The sequence below is a fragment of the Lutra lutra genome, chromosome 7 (assembly GCF_902655055.1).
Source record: "Lutra lutra chromosome 7, mLutLut1.2, whole genome shotgun sequence".
Classification (NCBI taxonomy): domain Eukaryota; kingdom Metazoa; phylum Chordata; class Mammalia; order Carnivora; family Mustelidae; genus Lutra; species Lutra lutra.
Genome location: NC_062284.1, coordinates 86,100,726 through 86,122,293, shown reverse-complemented (window position 1 = coordinate 86,122,293; position 21,568 = coordinate 86,100,726). Strand labels below are relative to the sequence as shown.

General features: G+C 41.8%; 1 protein-coding gene across 5 annotated transcripts in view; it reads left to right on the top strand.

Moving 5' to 3' along the window:
• SLC25A21 (solute carrier family 25 member 21) overlaps positions 1-21,568 on the top strand; it is a 500,678-nt gene that overhangs the window by 424,471 nt on the left and 54,639 nt on the right. The gene's annotated exons all lie outside the window — the stretch shown is intronic.

Here is a 21,568-nt window from a genome sequence, read left to right as displayed (position 1 = left end):
AAAGCGCGCTCCAGAAGCGAAGCAGACTCAGCCTCGAGGAAGCTTATCCTTTCCTCGTGTGGCTCCACCTTGGTTGTTAGCCTCGATGCTTCTACTCAGAGCCACTCTCTTCAGGACCGCTTGAAGTTCTAGCAAGACCAAAGAACTGGTTCCCTCACTGCTTATCCGTATAGGCCTAATCCTCACGCAAGAGAACCTCAGGTCCTTTATAAGCCTTTGGGGTGACTGAGATTATTTCCCTTCTCAGCTGAAAACGCAGAGGGGACTTATTGCTGGTTTCCCTCTGTCTGGGCGAACCAAACCCAAGTACATAGTACTTCGTAGTACAAACCTAGAACCTTCTCTTTCTCTTGGCCCGGCTAACCCAGTAGAAAGGAAAACTTGTCTTTCTGCTTGACCATTTTGCTTTCAACACAAAATCCTCTCCAGTATTTCCATACAGGCCGAGGGACCTGACGTAATTGGCTGCTTTAGAGACATCTGAAATATAAACATTAGAAACACTCCGCCCCTCTCCTGGGTCGTGCCCTGTGCCTGGAGCAAGTCTGCCGGGGCCAATTGCTCAGGTTCATCCTGACTAGACCTGCCTGGCTGGGAGTGTAGTTTACACATACAAAGCTAACTGCTTCCACAAAGGGCCACTGGAGGCCCTAACAGAAAAGTGAAAAATCGCGCAGGTAATCGTGTAGAGCCCCAAATTTACTGCTTCAGCAAAAATACTGTCAGAGAGGAATTGGGCACTGAGCTGAGGTTAAGCACCAGGCTGACCTTGCCTTCATGCAAGCTCTTCGAAAGGTCTGAGTCAGCCAGGTCAGAGCTCGCTGCGGAATGGCTGTGGTGTGTGGGACCCCCCTAGGCAGCCTGCATCCATTGTGGCACAGTCACTTTCCTGCTACTAAGTGAAAAAGGCAAAGCCTATTGTTAAAGGATCCATCCGAACTGCCTTGCCGTGGATATCCAGCCCTCTCCTCTCGAGGAGGGTGTGCCATATAACTGTACGTGGTGACAGAAGCTTAGCCCAATCATTTCACCACTAACCACTCTCAGAACGGTCAACAAGCTAGTTTGAAGGTAAAGAGACTTTGGACTGCAAAATATTTTGCTTTTGCTTACAAAGCAGAAATTCTAACAGGTGCTAGTGGTGACTTTGGCATCAAAAGGCATATAGAATTGGAGCCACCTGGGTGGCTCCATCAGTTAAACATCTGACTCTTGATTTCAACTCAGGTCATAATTTCAGGGTTGTGAAATCTAGCGCCATGTCGGGCTCCACACTGGGCGTGGAACCTGCTTAAATTCTGTGTCTCCCTCTGTTCCTCCCTTCCAATGCTCCCCCACCCCACTCTCTCTCTAAATAATAATAATAATAATAAAAATGTTAATTTTTTAAAGGCTTAAGAGTTAATAACAGTCCATTTATAGAGCTCATGCCATCAAATTTTGACTACAAGCAAGTTCTAGAAACCATCTGCATACCCCTAAACGTTGAGACCAGTTTTTTTAAAAATGTAGTACATTCAGACTGTAGAGAGCCAGGCAGCCACAAAAAAGCGTGATGTAGATCTTCAAGGGCTAATATGAAAGATGTCAAAATACATTGTCAAAGGCAAGTTATAGACCAATATGTATAGTACAATTACTCTTATGTTTAAAACAATTATCTGTATGTTCATATGTTTGATACATATAGAAATTTTTGAAAATCTCCAGAAGAAAATGAATGATCAAAGTGTGGACTACAATAAGTACAGAAATTAAGGTGTTTAGAATTGTTATAGCAATTTGATATGACCACTGCATCTAAGTCTATGATCTGTTGAACTTAATTTCTTTAAATTTTTTAAAGATTTTATTTATTTATCTGTCAGAAAGAGAGAGTGAGAGAGAGCACAAGCAGGAGGACCAGCAGAGGAAGAAGGAGAAGCAATATCTCCACTGAGCAAGGAGCCCAATGTGGGGCTCGATCCCAGGACCCCAGGATCATGACCTGAGCTGAAGGCAGACACTTAATAGACTGAGCCACCCAGGCATCCCTGAACTTAATTTTTTTTTTAATTCGTTAGCATTCTGCATGCTTTTGGGTCCTTTTTTGTAATTGTCCTGATCATTAATTTTTATGGTATTTTATGAAAGTATTGGTTGGTGAGGACTGAAAATAAGGAAAAAGTATTCCTTTACCAAAGAACATTTAAGAACCAATGTTCTAGGAACACAAGCAAAGAATCCTGTTTACACTTTAACTTCATGCTTTCCATGCTCATGTACTATTTGAATGTTTATTTTGGATATGTGTTACTTTTATGATTAAATATTTTAAAATGTTTAAGTTTGGGTGTAAGAAATGATACTAGGTTATTGGTTTTCTCTAGCACATCCTTCTCTGACTCATTTGTCCTAAAGCCTCAATCACAGCATCTTTTGTGCCTCCCTCATGCTGAGAATAGCCCAAGCTTCAAGAAGAAGCATTTCTCTGGAAGGAAGGCCAAAGGGTGCCAAGAGAAATGGGCAGGCAGTGACCAGTTGAGAAAGACTCCCCGTATTCTGAAGAAAAAAAAAAAAAGAGTTTTCCACATCCTTAAACACAGCTGGACTAAGATCGTCTCTCACAGATGAGAGCGCTAGGCTCATGTCTCATTAAAATCTCCTCACTGGATTACAGATCCAAAATCCTCTGGGGAGCCCTGTGAACCACGTAATGTTTCTCGCTTTGCATCTTCAATTATGCAACTTTGATTTAGCTGACAGATGTGAAGCAGTGTGCATAGCCAGGCAATCCCCTGGTGGCCACACATGTGCAGAGGGAAGCAACAGAGCACCGTCTTCCAGCTCCATCTGGCACAAGCTTCCAATCACTCAGAACCTTTCTTCTCCGTCCACCTTCCCTCAGCCTGCACCCTCCCCTCCTCCACCCCAGCCCTGGCAAGGACTGGCTGGACACACCCACTTTTACTCAAGCACCTCTTCCCTTTGGAGGGACTCCCAAGGCAGATGGGAGTGGTGTGCCAATGTGAGAGACCACCTCTTTTATTATGGGATGGCACCACCCCAGCATTCCATCAAGCTTTTCAGTATAAGAATCAGGCCAAATTCTGGCTCTGTCCCAAGCTATGACTGCCAGGACCATATAGAGAAACATCTGGCTGGACGGTTGGAAGCACTTGGCTCAGCTGTGCAGGAAATCCACTTTCAGCCCCGAATCCCAGGCTCTCGTTTGCAGTCTTGGTAGAAATGCCAGGCCTCTACACAGAATCCTCTCCGCCTCAAGCAGGGGAGGGACAGCTCTGAGCTCATAACCAGGAATGTCAACTGGTGGCTCAGTAGGACAGATACATTGCCAAGCCCCATGGGAGTGTGGCTCTCAAAGGGATCAATGACACCACCACAGGGCACTGACAGAGGTGGAGGGGGAAAACCACCATGTGTGTGAGTGTGCTGTGTGTGTGCACAGATGAGTCGTTCATGGGATTGTTCTAGGCACAGAATGCCCACTTTCTGAATACAGTGCTGGTCTTTCAGAGTGGGCGGTAACCACACATTTTTCTCAGATATCACACTGTTGCTTTCTTCAGTGAATAGGGAGGGAACCTCTCTACTTATGGCAAGATGAAAACTGTTTGGTGTCTGATTTTTCTAAAATGTGGTCAGATAGCAGATTTTCCCCCTTTCATTATTATTTAATATAAGTGGGAGTATGGTTTGGATCATGGTTGCCAAGGGTTGAGACTAAATGTATGTTGACAGTCATATTACTGAGTGTGTATTGTTGTTGCTGTTGTTTTTAAATTCCATCTCCTCACTCCTTAGCACACCTGAAAAACTGGTACTTATTCCTTCTTTGCCATATATTCTGGTTATGGCTGGTGAAAATTTTTTCTGTGAGAATTCTTGAATTCTGTAGGAAGGTATAAAAGGAACAAGGATGTGAATTAATAATAACTTTGATATTAAATTTGATTTTTCCTTGTATTAATAGTTTTTTCCCTTGTTTTCCTCTTGGACACCATCTCTCTCTCTCTCTTTTTATTACTCTGGAAATTATTTTAAATGCCCACAGTGCATATGCTGTGTGGTGTGGGGTAGTGGACAGACCACAGGCTTCAAGATCAGAGGCAACTGGGTTTCAGTCCCATCCCAACTACTTCTTAACTATGATGATATGGGTAAGTTACATAGGGTCCCAGAGTCTTTGTTCCACATCTGTAAATAAAGATGAAGTAAGATTATATATGTGAGGGGCGCCTGGGTGGCTCAGTGGGTTAAAGCCTCTGCCTTCGGCTCGGGTCATGATCCCAGGGTCATGGGATCGAACCCCACGTCAGGCTTTTTGCTCGGCGGGGAGTCTGCTTCCCTTGCTCTCTCTCTGCCTGCCTCTCTGCCTGCTTGTGATCTCTGTCAAATAAATTAAAAAAAAAAAAAGATTATATATGTGAAGCAACCCTTATTAAATCTTATTTTCCTCCCCTTTCATGTACTTGGAACGTATTTACTCATACCCATCCCCTTTTGTTCTGTCATAGCCTTGAAGAAGTAGAAGAGGGGTAGGTCCCAGCAGGAGGTCACATACATGTGCGTGTGCGTTACACATAGACAGAATGGCGTGCATGAACAAAGCTAAATTGGTCTTTAGCCACATGAATAGAAATACAACATTTAGAACGTAGAGGCAATGGTCTTGTTCTACTGTGACCAGATCAGCCCATTCTAAGTGTGGATTTTGGTCCAGCTCCAAATGATGAGAGGTCTGAGCCCCTGTCATAAGAAAAGCTGAGGGTTTAACTTATAGAAAAGAGACATCGGGGTGCTCAATAACCATCTTCAAACATTTTGTAGTTCCTCAAGGGGACGGAATTAGACATATTCTGTATTTCCTGGTGTATTAGTCTGGGTCCTCCAGAGAAGCAGAACCCATAGAATATGCACATACACACATCCATACATACGTCCACATGTAGATCATAAAGAATTGGCTCATGAGCTTATGGAGGCTGGCAAGCCCCAAATCTGCAGAGCTGCCGTCCCACTTCAAGTCCAAAGTCTGGAACCAGGAAGAACTGAAGCTCCAGTTCAAAGGCCATGAGACAGAAGAATTCTCTTCTGTTTGGGGAGGGTCAGCCTTTTGTTCAGTTCAGGCCTGCAAGCGATTGGATAATGCCCACCAGCGTTATGGAGCGTAATCTGCTTTACATGTATTGTGATTTAAATGTTAACATCATCCAGAAACATCCCCACAGAAACACTCAGAATAGTGGTTGGCCAAATTTGTGGCCCAGTCAAGCTGACACATAAAATTAACTATCCCACCTAGTGGGAGTTCTCAAGGCAGTTGAGCCCAGTTCTCAAGGCAGGAGGGGGTCTCTCTCTTCAGCAGCAAAGTTATCCAGGTCAGAGGGGTGCTCAGAAAAGATGTGGGGTCCTGGCATCTAGCATCTGATCAGAAGCCGGGTGAGATCATGCCGGGGACATTATAAAGAGACATCAAGCTTCAGAAGAGAGGACTAAGGACCCTAAAGGGTCCTTTCTAGTCCAAAGATGTTGTGGTCATATAATTCTATATTTAATATTGGCTTAACAAATGACTTGGTTTTAAATCTTCAGTTACAGTAAGCAACTTCTATGCATTGAGTTCCCTGCAGGAAGAAGAATGAGTCTGGAAAACATGAACAAATCTTTTTTTTTTTTTTTAAGATTTTATTTATTCATTTGACAGAGATCACAAGTAGGCAGAGAGGCAGACAGGCTCCCTGCTGAGCGAAGAGCCCGATGCGGGGCTCAATCCCAGGACCCTGAGATCATGACCTGAGCCGAAGGCAGAGGCTTAACCCACTGAGCCATCCAGGCACCCCAAGCATGAACAAATCTTATGATTAGTTTTTAGAACATCCCAAGAGACTACCTTGGAAATCATGGTATCTCCATCCTCCTTATGTGAAGAACGAAGCAAAAACTTAGAAACTGCTGCCTTGGATTCTCCCTCATTGTAATTTTTCCCCAAAGTTCTCCATTTCTAAATTTTATTTCCCTTTTCTGTAGATTTCCTCTTCTAAAATACAAGTCCTCAGCTCAGCGGTATCTTTCCAATGAGGCCTTCCCTGGAGATCCAAAGAGAATTAGTAGCCCTCACAGCAGCCAGATACCCTCCTGCTTAATTTTCCTTATAACTTCTCATTCTTCGGCGTAACTATTTTTAGTTGTGGCAAAATGGACACAACATAAACTTCACCACTTTAGTCATGTTTCAGTGTACAGAGCAGGGGCAGTAAGTACCTTCACGTTGTTATGCAACCGTCACTTCCATCCCTCTCCAGAACTCTTTTCACATTGCAAAACTGGAACTCAGTACCCATTAAATACTAACTCCCCCATTCCCTCCTCCCGCAGCCCCTGACAACCATCCTCCTACTTTCTGTCCCTATGAATTTGACTACTCTAAATATCTCATAGAAGTAGACTCATGTGATACATGCCCTTTTGTTTCTGGATCAATTCACTTAGCACAATAATGTCTTCAAGATTTATCCACGTTGGGATGCATGGGTGATGTGGTCAGTTAAGCATCTGACTTTGGCTCAGGCCGTGATCTCAGGGTTGTAAGATGCAGCCCCACATCCAGCCTCGCTTGTCCCTCTCTCTCAGCTCCTGCCTCTGCTCACACACGCTCTCTCTCAAAGAAATAAATAAAACCATCCTAATAGGTGTGAAGTGGTATCTCATCACTTTTTATTTGCATTTCCCTAATGATCAGTGATATTGACTTGACATCATTTTATTCACTTGTTTGTGGCCTGTTCATTGTCTGGCTTCCCAAATAGGTTGTAGGCTCTGTGCTAATGGGAAGTATGTCTAACTGTTCATGACTTATCTCTATCCCAGAGAGCCATGACTGACACGTAGCAGATACTCAGTTATTTGTTGAATGAGTGGATGGATGATGAATTTATTGGAGAGAAAAATTCAAAGTCCAAATATGGAATCCAAATTAACTTTCAGGCACTCAATTCTTTTGCCTGGGATAATAAGCAAATGTAACCTTTCCATTACTTAGCATTCCTTGGAAAATGAGAGAAAAATACACTTGTGCCTTTTGTGCCTCATGGACAAACTACGCAGACTAATAAAACATTGTGGCTGGATCATTCTAGCTTACAGACTTGATAATTGACAAGATTATGGCATGTTTGCTATTTCAATGACAAATTATATGTACTGTTGGTAATTAGTACCAGGCGTACAGTAGGTGCTCAACAAATACTTGCTGATAAGTAAGTGAAGGGTCCTGATAATGGTAACTAAAGCCATTGGTAACTAAAACTAGAGACTGTATGTAAGAGACTGGAAACCCCTCAGGACAGAGCCCCACATGGTGGCTTTGGTGGGAAGAATAAATGATGAGTGGGTAATTCATAGGTCTTTTTTCTTCAAACAAGTAATCAGTTGAGAGGCTAACCCTATAGCCACCCTCTCCGTGCACTGTCACTTCTCTAAAACTCAGTCTCCTGCAGAACCTCAGAGACACCTGAGCTCCCTGTTGGTTCATTCCATAAAGCGTAAGGGAAGTGTTTTCCTATCCTGTGCAGCTCCAGTTGCTTGCTTTACAGCAGGGGCTGCTTCCTGTTGTACCTGTTCTACAAAGCGCACGACTCTTAAGAGAATGAGTGAAGGGTGCCCTCATTTAAATTTCCTTCTAGTGAAAATGTGCTTTCTGCCCACCACAATTTCTGCTTGTCTTCGTAGACAGAGGGCGGAATGAAATCTTTTTTTTTTTTAAGATTTTATTTATTTATTTGACAGAGATCACAAGTAGGCAGAGAGGCAGGCAGAGAGAGAGGAGGAAGCAGGCTCTCCGTGGAGCAGAGAGCCCGAAGCAGGGCTCGATCCCAGGACTCTGGGATCATGACCCAAGTCGCAGGCAGAGGCTTTAACCTACTGAGCCACCCAGGCGCCCCGGGCGGAATGAAATCTTAATTTCTTTTGAAAAGATGTAGGCAAGCTAATAGTCTGTCTTTGGTGTGTCTCTGTGTGGTTCTAAATAAGCCAAAGAGGAAACCAAGAAGTAGCCCTCAGAGGAGCAAAGCCACCGGCAGGTGTGGGGGTTGGGGAGGGGGGAGTTCTATTCAGCAGTGACTGATGGAAAGAATATCCATAGCTTCCTCATCTCAGGCCAGAGAGATGGCCATGTCAGAGGCACGGAGCACACTTGCAATTAGCAGTTTTTCACTGAAAAAGTCAAATCCACTCTAGACTAGAAAATGGAAGAAAATGAGGACAGTTTCATAAAGTTTCTAGAGAAATTACCCGGTCCAATGGTACTGAGTACTCTGGCCTGATTCCTAATTGATAGACATCTAGGTAAGAGCAGCCGTAGGTCATTAACATTGATAAGCAAGTATTTTTTTTTTAATTTTTCAATGTGTAGTTCCTGGACCTTCAACATCAGAATTAGGACCAGTATTAAAAATACAAATTATTGGGGCGCCTGGGTGCCTCAGTGGGTTAAGCCTCTGCCTTCGGCTCAGGTCATGATTTCAGGGTCCTGGGATGGAGCCCCGCATCGAGCTCTCTGCTCAGCAGGGAGCCTGCTTCCTCCTCTCTCTCTGCCTGCCTCTCTGCCTACTTGTGATCTCTCTCTGTCAGATAAATAAATAAGATCTTTAAAAAAAAATACAAGTTATTGAACATGCACTCAGATCTACCAAATCCAAATCTCTGGAGGTAAGGCACAAGGATCCTTTTTTTCAGGAAGAGGGAAAAAAAAAAACCTCTCTCAAAATCCCCCTCAAATGTCATTGGTGAGAATTCAGTTGCATGCTCACATCTCATACAAGTACAAGCTAGGAGAATAAGACCAGGTGATTAAATGAATCATGCCAGGGCTGGAGAGAGTTCTACTTCCCTGAGTACATGGCCTCGAGGGTGCGAACATTAGAGTTAGGTTCTGACAGCATGCAGAAGAGATGAAACCTATTGGGTGGGTAAAAATGAAGTTTGCAGCCATATCTTGGTCGCTGATGAGGAATAATAACTCACATGAAGCCTGGGTTTCCTCGGTTGCCATTTTCTAAAGTCTGCTCATGTTTGCTGGATTAAGTATCCAAACCTTTCCTCATTAATAGCCATTTTGGTGAGGCCTAGGTGATTCCGAAGAAACGAGGAAGAATTGACATTTGGTAGGAAAGTGAAGAAGATTGATCTTGGAATAATTCAAAATGCCAGCTACAAGTTTCTATTCACAACACTGCCAGACTGAGTCAGTGGGAATACAATACATTTGTTCTTCGGTTTGACAAATATTTGCTGAGCACCTATTATGTCACCGGGTCCTGTATTTAACCCTGGGGATACATCATCAAATAAAATAAACAAAAGCCCCTGCCCTTTCCTCATAAAGCTTACATCCTAGTAATAGCAACAGAGAATAAATAAAACAAGTAGGTAAACAATAAAGCACATTGGAAGGGGATCATTTCTATAAAGGAAAAGAAATCAGGCAGAGAGGATGGATAGTACTTAAGGAAGGGTGTTGAAATTCTAAATAGAAGAGAAGTAAGGTCAAGCTTCACTGAGAAGGTAATTTGGTACAGAATTTAAGGAAATGAGCTGTGAGCCATAGGGGTATGTGGGAGAAAAGATCCCAGACCAAAGGCAGCAAGTGCACAGGTCCTGGGGTGGGAGTGTGCCTGGTCCAAGGAACAAGCGGATCAGTAGGGTTGGAGGGGAGTGAACCAAGGAAGAGGTGAATGTATAATGCAAAATGGTGGAAGCACATTGCCTGGGGCCTTTGAAGGGACTTGGGTTTTGCTCTGAGGGACATGGGAGGACACTGGAAGGTTGGAAACAGAGGAAGGATACTGTCTATCTTTTATTTTAATAGGATTATTCTGTCACTGCTTTGAGAATAGAGTGTAAGGAACCTGGTTAAGAACCCTTCACAATGGTTCAAGGGAGAGATGATTAGGGCTTGGACCAGAAAAATAGAGATGAATAGGAGAAAGCAAGAACTCATGTATAAGCTTTCTAAGTTTCTGGACTTAGTGACTAGAAAGATGGTGTTGCTGTTAACTGACCTGGAGAATATTGTGGGTAGACCAAGTTTGTAAAGGAAGGAATTCATTTGAACATGCAAATTTTGACATCTTGTTTACATATCCAAGTGGAGATGTTGAGTAGGTGACTGGAAGAACTGGAGATGTATGACAGTTATCTCCATAAGGAGGATAATTAAATTTGTAGGACTGGATGAGATCACCACAAAGAAGTAGACAAGGTCCAGAAACTAAGTCTTAGGATTGCCATCTGCGTTGTTTTTTTAAATGAGTTGAGTTCTATGTAACTTATCCAACTTGCAGTTTCCTAGGTCACTGATTGCAGGAGTTAGGAAAATAGTTAACCCTTAATTACTCACTGACGATAATGTGATACGAAAGACAATTTCTTCAAAGTTATCTGGGAGACTGTGTACATCCATGAGTCCCTAAAGTACATATGGACTTTTACTTATTGCATCCAGAAAGCTCGGTGACTACCCATTTAACTTGCGTTTTAATAAGTAAGAATTCAGGCACTTAAAAACTGTGTCAGGGACTGCGGATGACAAACCCTGGCTCAGCTATTCCTCCACTCAAAACCCAGCATTTAGCCAAGAAAGCAGACACGGGGGCCCGAGTGCTAGAGACACAGTCATGGAAGGAGCACTGGAGCAGAGGTGGAGCGGCATTTCCCAGTGGATTTGACCCTGACTCAACCCGAGAACACAGAACCATGCAGAGTGCTCAAGAGCAGAGGTCTGGGAGTCAAGTAGACTTGTGTTCTTATCCCAGCTCTTCCAGCTGTTGGGCTAGTGGGAAAGTGGCTAACGTCTCTAGGTCTCGCTGAGTTTTGTCTATGAAATGGAAAGAGTGGGATCTATTTCATGTAAAAATTGAATAGGATGAAAATTGTAAACATTTAGCACGATTGCTGTTTTTGTTTCTAAATTTCTCTCTGTAGTCTCAATTCCATTAGAATTCCATGCTGTTATAATACTACTGCTTTGGAGCCTAATGCAGTGAAATGAAGGTCCATTAAATCAGATTATAGGGGCACCTATAAGGCGTCTGTCTTCAGCCCAGGTCATGATCCCAGAGTCCTAGGATGGAGCCCCACATGGGGCTCTGTGCTTGGCAGGAGACCTGCTTCTCCCTCTCCCACTCCCCATGCTTGTGTTCCCTCTCTCTCTGTCTCTCTCTCTGTTGAATAAGTACATAAAGTCTTAAAAAAAGAGAAAAGAATATTTTTCTTAAAAATCAGGTTATAATTTGTAACCTACAAAATGCTCTGGTCCAAGGCTTTTTTGTTCATTAGGGTTGAGACAGTTGTTGAGTTGCATTTAACTCCAATACCACCAGGGGGCAACTCAAGAAATTAATTTTGGAGCCTACTGTACTAACTGGCAGCCATAATGAGTTAATGAATTTCTAAGTGAGACTTTTTACACTTAGGGAGTAGCCTGCGCACTGCACTTAGTGCATGACATCTTTGGCCTCAAACATGAATAAATTGATTGTAGCAGAATTCCACAACAGAGTGTGAATTCCTAAGGTACTGGGTCATACACTTAGGTAAGGTTCTGTTTGTGAAGGACATCTCTGAATGCTGAGGCTTTCTGCCCCAGACTTGGCCATACATAGCCCTGCCAGGTCAAGCTGTTAAATTGGTCTCCTTATTACAACAATATACCAACTCATTTTCATAAGCACTTGTAGAGAGAGCTGACATACCCGCCCCCCCCCCCAAAAAAAAAAAACACCTCTATTCTGGCAGTAGTGCTTTGGAATTCATTTGCTCACCTTTTGTGCCAGTGGTTTTTCATGCTGGGTAAACAGCTAATGCATGGTTGAACCAGAATTCAAGCCCAAGGAGTGTGTCTCCAGAGCCCACACTCCTGCCCACTATATCATATTGCTTTACTGACAGGTAGCCTTGAATTAATGCTAAACGCCAGAAGGTGGTGATAAAGAACAGGAGTGGCCATTGCCAAACAATTTATAACCTGGATTAAATATGGTAATCATGTGTATAATGCATACTCTATTCAGTTAAAAATATACAAGTCATTCGGAGTACTCATATGGATCATGTCTGGGTCATGTCTGTGTACATGGATCTATATACATACTTGTATATATGTACAAGTGTATATGCATAAGTATATACAGTTCTCATTTGAATATAGTCATAGTCAACATATGTTATCTGATATGTTATAGTCAACATATATTATTATGTGCTAAACACATAATGTAAGATGAAAAGCAACATCTTAGTCAAGTATTGGGGGCAACTACAATATCAAGATTTTGTCTACCATCTCAGAGAAGACTTCTTGGACAAAATTAAGGTATTAATTGGTATGGGGACAATGGGACTGCGATATCAACATTTGACCCTAGAAACACATGTTTAGCCTCGTGCTTGGAACAGAATATGTTGAATGAGTGAGTGAGTGAATAAATGAATGATAGTTATTTCACCAATGGGGAGAGCAGAAATTAGAAACAGAAGAGGTAAAAAAAAAAATGGGGATTCATGAGAAGATGGGGTAAGTAGGATGAAGCAAGGAATCCCTTCAGCGGGCCGTGTTTAGCAGAGAGCTGGCTGGTGAAGAACTTTTGACTCCCCGGATCAGGACTTCTTTCCTGGCTTTCGGTCTCTCTCCAAGAAATAGTGTTGCTTCTGTTGTTTTGGGGGTTTTGTCTGCTCATTCATTTGTTTGTTTGTTAAGTTCATTTCCTCCTAGTTGCCATCTACACGAGTGAAAGACTGCCCTTAAATGATTCTTCTTTCCTAGTGGAAACGTGTGGGGCGCCTGGGTGGCTCAGTGGGCTAAAGCCTCTGCCTTCAGCTCAGGTCATGATCCCAGAGTCCTGGGATCGAGCCCCACATTGGGCTCTCTGCTCAGCAGGGAGCCTGCTTTCTCCTCTCTCTCCCTCTGCCTGCCTCTCTGCCTACTTGTAATCTCTGTCTGTCAAATAAATAAATAAATAAATAAATAAATCCTAGTGGAAATGTGTTTATCTTTATAAGCAAAACAATCCGCTGTCACTGAATATTAATACACTTCTTGTACAGTCACTCCTAAGTAGTTGTCTTCACTTAGAGATTAATGGAGCAATTAACACCACACTGTGCCCATATTATTTACTTCGGTCACTTCCCAAATATCTTTTTTGCTTTCGCTTTCCTTAGCATTTTCCATCAGGGTTCTGGTTCTTATATCATGCTAATGCCTTCCCTGGGCTGAGCTGTGCAACATGTTTAGTGCATCGAGCACCCAGCCAACTTTCCAGGGAATCGAGCCATATAGACCTACCTCCTAAATGATACTGACAGCTAAACTAATTTTTCTGTGTCTTAGAAAGTCAAAGTTGTAGTTTACTTTAGACATAGTAACAAAGTTTAATTGACGTGCTAGAATTCCACTAAAAGTTCAGTGAAAAACGGAGAACTTTAAAGTTCAGGAGAACTTTAAAGAATCCGTCCGTACAGCATATAATGAAAGTGGCATGGTTTGGGCTAACAAGTATATCCAAAGACCATGTGCAGAAACTTAGTTCAATTAATTCCCTGTAATGAAAAATAATAGCTATATTGTTTGTGCCTGAAGACCTGATAGGAGTTGAAGGAGGAAAAACTTGTGTTAGGCTTGTGTCACAACGTTAGCTGAAACTTTTGTTGGGTTGCACTTCCTTGAATTTCAGTTGCTGGTTTTAAAAGCCGATTCGGTGTCACTTGGTCTTTTTTTTTTTTTTTTAAAGATTTTATTTATTTATTTGACAGAGAGAGATCACAAGTGGGCAGAGAGGCAGGCAGAGAGAGAGAGAGGAGGAAGCAGGCTCCCCGCAGAGCAGAGAGCCCAACGCGGAACTCGATCCCAGGACCCTGAGATCATGACCTGAGCCGAAGGCAAAGGCTTAACCACTGAGCCACCCAGGTGCCCCAGTCACTTGGTCTTTTTAAGCTATTTTTCCTCTCCTTTGAAGGATGCCTAGTTTTCCCTCTCCTTTGCTTAAATGGAAATGGCCCCAAGATACATGCAATTTTGTGAACTTCAGATTGTAGATTCTACGTAATTCAAATAACAGAGCCATGAAAACATTCTTTCATTTGGATTCCGTGAACCACTGAGACTTGTGGGGTAGAAATGATGTCAGAATAATGCCCTAAAGGTGTAGTGTCAAGGCCAGAACTCTGCCCTGGGATACCAGGACCGATGGAGCAGTAGAAGCCTTGCACTCATAACCCAGGGCTAAGTGCCGCCCTCATTGTTTTAATTACAGAGCTACAGCATGTGGATAAGAAACTTGGACTTGACAACAGCAGAAGAAAGAGGATATTGTATGCCTTCAATCAGCTTTGTATTAGGAGATCCTTAAAGGGAAAATTATGTAAAAGAAAGAAGGAGGAAGAAAACAAACTAGCAGGATCCCCATTTCAATGTAATTTGGAGAAAATGACTGATTTGGGTTGGTCATGTTGCCAGAGCAGATGACTCAAGGCTTCCAAACAAGAAATGGAAATCAGGAGGATGCCTGAAGCCTGAAAGAAGAACAAATTGTGACGATATGATTGACTGTAAGGCTTGAAAATCAACTGTACCAAAGATGAGCTTGGATCATTGCCCAGAACAGAAATGAATGGTGATGTTCATTTAGGTTCTTACTGTTGAAACAAAATAAAAATGTAGTAATTGTGCTCTGTTAGGTACACAGACGTGTTAATGCTTTCCAATTTCCCCAACTGGGGATCTGGTGTCACTTTCCCTGTCGTTCCTATTTCATGCTTCAACGGTGAGTATTATTGCTGCTCTGAACACTTATTGAATGCCAGGTTTTTGGCAAAGAACTGGGATCCAGGTGAAAGCATCCTTCTCAGACTGCGTGGGAGTGTGCTGCAGGTGGCTTTGAAAATGTCCTTAAAACTTGGAAATCATTTCTTTAATTGGCCTTTTCGGGCTTGGATGATGTACACCTTGATCCTGGCATTTGGTGTTATCGTTGCTAGACCTCGGTTATGAGTCTCAGCAATTTGGGCCCCAAAGCACTTCATCTCCGACAACCAGGAAAAGCCTCAGTTTCCATTGGCAGCAGAGTTGACTAGAAGACATTTTATTTATGGTTTTTGTATACTCATTTTCACAGTAACCTATCAGTTGAGTTTTCTGACGACCTTTCTGATGGACAACAGGGCTTAACTCCCTCCCAAGGACGGTTTAGAAGGAGCTACATCCTTCCCTTTCTCCTTGGGGGCCACAAAGAAAAGATTCCATGTTGTTTTTCCTAATACCGAAATCCTGCTTACTAGCCCAGTGACTTCGGAAATTTCCCAGCCTGCCTGTAGGAGCAGTCCAATTGCACGGTACAAATGACTTCCAAACAAACATTTTCTACATACGAAATTAGAAAAAAAACAGCAAGACCAACAAGGGAGTGACTCAGAAGGAAGGAAGGAAGGGCAGACAGAATATGCGATTTTTCCACTCCTTTTTGGTTTCTTTACCTAAGTCAAATTTTGAGAATGTTAAGCCCTGTCCTGCCTACCCGCTATTTACCACAAAATGTTCAAGTTTCAGTAGCTGACTGAAAGCCAGTAACTTTTTTTCAGCCATCCAAATGGACTAAAGATGTTGTCAGGTACAAGATGTTAATTAAGGATCTGTCTAGTCTCTTTGGGCGTCTAAAGTTTGGACCTTGAACAAGGTAACCTAAAATTAGGCCCTACTAATGAGAGACAGCAGAAAGGCTTCTTCAAGGGTTCGACTTGCCGTAAGTGAACCACCAAGAAGGGACACAAACTGGAACTCAAAGGAAATTCCACATCTCCTTCCTTCATACAATCAGCATCTTTTCATTGATTGGTCTGTGACCTTGGAGCCACCCAATACGTTAAAATAGTTTCACACTTTAAAAATGGGGGTGGGGGGAAATGAGGGGTAAAATTATTTTGTGGGGTTTGGCACAAGTCTGTATTTTAAATAAGCTATGTATGAGCTGTGTTTTTGAGCGAAGGACATGTGCAATGCAGTTTTGATCTTCATTTTATAGATGTACATAAGTAATACAAGGCCTGTTTTGATTATACAATGAAAAACAAATGTGACCCAATATTGTAATACTCTGTATCTACTTATGTTTCTGAACAACAACTCTCATTAGTATATGAACCACCATTAATGGCTTTGGAGACCTGGAACCCCATCCTGATATTTGCTTTGAGCTATTCCATGTGTGGTATGGAGTTCTCTCAGAGGTAATCATCCTAATAGGACAGGGATTGAATGTGTGATGGGCTCCTGAAAGAAATAATCTAAAAGCATTTCTCAAAATGGTTCTCACAGTCTCCTTCTAAATGCTTTGCTTAACATTCAACAACTCCCTTCACTGTAATTGTGATGGAAGATTTCTCATTTAAGGCTTTTTCAGAATTGGGGGAATTAAAGGCTATTTGCTAATGAAGATCAAAACTACATTGGGGTGCATGGGTGGCTCAGTTGTTAAGCATCTGCCTTCGGCTCAGGTCATGATCCCAGGGTCCTGGGATGGAGCCCCGCTTCGGGCTCCCTGCTCAGCAGGAAGCCTGCTTTCCCTCTCCCACTCCCCCTGCTTGTGCTCCTGCTCTCACCGCCTCTCTGTCAAATAAGTAAATAAAATCTTTAAAAAAGAAAAAAAACTATATGTGCATGTTCTTCTCAAGTTCTTTTAGCTGGAGGTTAACAGAAGACATAGTTGAAAGCAACTGAGATAGTAAAGATGTATTTTTAATTTCACCTAACCAGAAATCTGGAGGCAAGATTGCTAGGACTGACTAATTCAACAACCCAATAATGTCATTGAGATCCAGGTCCTTTCCATCTTTGTGCTGGCCTTCTTCAGTTTGTGGGTGTTGATATCTCATTTGATTCCAGTACGCAGGCATTTCATGCAGATAGCACAACAACTAGCAAAAAAGAAGGACTTTTCCTTCCATGTGCCTGTTTTCCTTAGACTAGAAATCAGGGACTTCCAACATGTATTCCCCTTCTTCCCACCACTGGTCTCATGGGCTAGGTTTGGATCATGTATCCATGCATGGGACAGGATTTACCAGCAAGGGAATGGGACCACAATGATTGGCTTGAAGAATGCTCCTTCACCTCTGGACTAGAGAAGGGGTTTCTTCCCTGCGTATGGGGCATGATGACTACCTGCATCCCAAAGAACAAAAAGGGATATCTGTAGGGTGAGCAACCAGCAGTGCTCCCCACTGGCTTTAATAACAGTTTTTCCTTTAATATATAGTATTAATATTTGAGTGCTTTATCATATTACTGAAGTATTATCTTTCTCCCACACTGACAGTATTATCCTGGTATTTTTAAGGACAAAATTATCCTGGGGGGGGGGACATTTATCCTTGAGCCTACTTTTTTTTTTCTCATTCTGATACAATTAGAAAATACTTAAGAACCCAAAAGCTTTCACAAAAAAATGATCTTGTTCATCTCAGCCTTGATCAATTGGTTATGCAGATTGTGTGTCTCATTACTTTAAAATAGAATTGAATGGAAATGGGACTACGAAACTGAATTTTGATTGCCATTTCTGACTTTTCCTAAAATAAGAAGTGATAAGACATTTTTGCAACATAAAATAACTTTTCAAAAGTGTTTATGGAAATAAATTTATTTCAAGAAAAATTGCAATGGAGCATAGCCCAGCGGTCAAGGACGTGGACCGTGAGAACAACGGAACTTGATTTGAGTCATTGTCCCTTGTTTAGCAATGATGTGACAGTAGGCCTCACCTGCAAAATGAAGAAAATAATCATGCCTTCTTCCAAGATTGTTGTGAAAGTTGAAGGAGATTAAAATATGTCCATATGCCTACATACATTTATTCTTAACAGAGTGGCTAGTACGTTGTAAGCTTTCGACAAGTTGTGACAATTTTTACTTACACCAATATCAACAAAAGTCCATAAACATCTAAGTTATCATTTTCTTACATAGGATAATTAAAATCAAATTGACAACTTTTAGAAGTAACAATCTTGAGAAACAAGCTGTGAGGGCTGCCATGTATGTCATACCACCTTGTTATGGGAGGTCTTGCATTGGTTCTCATGCCTCTTCCAAAGAGTTCTCCAGTTGGCTTGTTGTTGGTCAAAACTTAAAGCCAGAATCATGGCTTTACTGCCTTTTCAGGGAAAACAACTGCTCTTAATGCCTCGTACACATTAGAATTCTTTTCCATTCATCTAGGGAGTAGACCGGATGTGTCAGTCTGCTTCTTGAGAAGTAAGCAGGATAAAGCATGTTGATATGGGTGTCACAAATCTCTTAACTTCTCTAGTTATTGCCCTCCTAAGCCATATGTTCTGTATTTCAAGCCAAAGCTACATGAAGGCAGAAAAATTTGGCAGAGTGAACAGTGCATGTGGGTCTAAACATTAGTTCTCTAGTAGAAAAAAAAGTATTTCCTTCATAAAGCATTACAATTCCTTTTTGTTTTTAAGAAACTGTATGTCATACTTCACCTTCAGAAAGCCTCCAGTAATTATCTAATCAAGTCAGAAAAGTAGCTTGTCAGCTTGCGCCCTTCCCCACCACGTTCTCTTTTTCGAATTCTGCGTGTGACTCTTCTGATTGACCCAAATGCCTATCTTCACTGACAAAAAGCCTCTTCGTGGGAAAGGGCATGGCCCAGAGGTCCTGTGGCAGGCATTTTGACTGTAGGGACCACGAAACTTACTTTCTGGATCCAGGACCTTGGGTTGTTAAGTAATAAACCAAACTCAGAATTATTTAGGTTAAAAAAAAAAGGAATTTATTCTAAATTATACTCGGTATCTCAAAGAACAAAAAGCAAAGGAAAATGCAAATATTCAAGAAGGGTTGAGATATAACTAAGTATAAAAAATTGCTGACAACAGGGTCATACACCCAGTACCAGAACTGCTCTTTTCCATCTTGCTTTTGTGTTTCCCTGGATGGTATCTTCCTCTTTTTTTTTTTTTTTTTTTTTTAATCACTGCAGGTTAACCTTCTCCAAATAACAGAAAAAGTGACTGTCACTGACATGCTAGCTTTCTGTCTTATAGCTTGAACCACACAGAGCAAGACTTGACCTTTTCAGTTCTAATTCTCAAATCCTGGAGAAAAAGTCTGCTAGGTCTAGCTTGGATTAGATTAACTGAGGCAAAGAGACAGAATACCATTTGGATCCCTTTGGTGAGTTGCCCAATCAACCAACTGCCTATAAGAAGTATCATATTGTACTAATGTGTTGTCTCCAGTGTTTTTATAAAAAATTGCGTGGGGCAGTTCTCAACAGAAGAGGTACTGGCCTAACTATTCTGTAGATGTCCACTATTGCAAAGATATACTGTGGAAACAATGCAAGGAAGTAGATCTAGCTTCCCATTTTCCAGCAAAGCCTGCCTATGGTCCTTGAGAATTTCCCACTGAAGCTGTTCATTCACTGTTAGAAAGTTCAGGATGGTGGGATGGCTGGAGGCAGTGTCAGGGAGTTGGGGAGGGTGGTGATTACACATGAAAGGAACCAAGCAGAGAGAAGGGAAGGAGGGCACATCAAGGAAGCATCGCCAACTTGAAGCAGAGGGCTCAGGACCTCCCAGCTCTTTTCAGATTAAATCCTTATGGTTCTCCCAGCTGCCTCGCTTCCCTCCTGCCTTACACCTCTTTTTAATATTTTCTCCCATCATTTTTAAAATGAAGACCTTCTGTGTTACTTAGATTTCTGTCCTCCTCCAGAGAAGCAGTGCTCTACTTTAGGCCAAAATTTGAAGTTAAGAAGATTTTGTCTCTTCAGGAGAGCACTTTCCCATATCCTCCTGTTACATTTCTCAGAACAACAAAATCTGAGGGTTGAAGTAGACCGATCTTGAGGCCATCAAGTTCATCCATTGCCGTATATATCCCATCTCTGACATCCATGACAAGTGGCCATCCACACTGCTTGACCAGGTTCCAGGAAGGAGAACTCATCATTTTTCAGGACAGCCCATTCTATCTGTAGATGGTTCTGTTAGGAGTACTTCCTTATGTTAAGCTCCTACAAGACCAATAATGTGTCTTTTTGTTGTTGTTGCTTCCACCTGTTGGTCCTAGTTCTACCACCTGGAAAAGAACAGAAAAGTCGAGGCTCTTTCCTACATGTTCACCTTTCAAGAGATTGATCACGTCCATCATGTTTCTCCCTATGATTGTTCTCCAGGCTGAGTGACTGTTCTTCCTCTAACTGTTCTCTGCTATATGAGATTTCAAGTACCTCTGTTATTAACAGGGACACTCTGTTCTAGAAGCTTTAGTTATTTAAATGTTCTTCTTAACATTTCCCCCCAAAACCAGACATAATCTTCCAGATATGGAAAAATCAGCACAGAAAGAACAGAACTAATAAATCTTTCATTATAAATATAGAACTTCTATTCAGATAATCACATTTATCTTCTGGGAAGACCGAGCCTATGCTTAGTCACTCTTATGCTAAAAATTATGTAATGATTAATTTATAATGAAATTTAAATGATAAAGAGTGGAGTTATTTGAATTTTATAAGTGAATTTCAGGCATTAGTAGTTGAAATTGGAATGGAAAAGAGGTGGGAGCATGAATTCCCATAATTCTTCAAATCATATGTCTGCTAGCACTATCCATTAAGTCAAAAATACTAGGCAGAATAAGCCCATCTCAGGGGATCATTTGATTCCTCTCTTCCCCTTTGCAAAATCCATATGCTTAACAAAGTTTGTGTCCTGGTTACATAGCCACACACAAAGAAGCCTCTGGGGTAAGCACACTAATGCACACTCAGCCCCCAAGGAGCTAACAATTTAGAAGCTATAAAACAAGCCCTTTGCTTCCTTAACTGAAGTGTGCTTTGTACACCAATGAATCAAGGAAGAGCAAGAAATCACCATGTCGGACTGGGTGGCACAGTGAATTAGTATATGTAAATTCTCAACTTGTTCTAGAAGCAGAACCCAATTTAAGGAAGTTGGAGTGAAGTTTGAGAGGTCAATGGGAAAAGCTCCAGCCCCGTGTTAAGTGGACATCCTAAAATACAGACATGTTGTATCCTGCCTTCTTCTGTAGTCACTTTTGGGTTCATCAGGAAAACCAATGATCTCAGAAAATAATAATGAATATTCCACTTATGTATTTCAGGTTTAAAATGAGTGTATGGCATATTTTTTTCCCCCAGGGTAGACAAATCTAAAATTTTGAATCTTAAAATCTAATATGAAATAAATGGTGACATTTTATGAACCTTATCATAAACATATGGCACTCATTCTCAGTTTTGTTTTTTGTTTTTGTTTTTGTTTTTGTTTCTAAAAACATTTGAGTATGTGACAAGTCCCTCAACATTGGCAGCGACAGTCGTCCCAGCCCTCGTAAGACTGCATATCAGCAAGGAAGCTTGACATTTCTTCTCTCAGCAACATAGGCCCCTGACTTTCTATCTCCATCAGGGAAGTTAAAAAAAATCATGACTAACTCAGGACAGAGCTGGGAGCCCAGTTTCCATAGTCA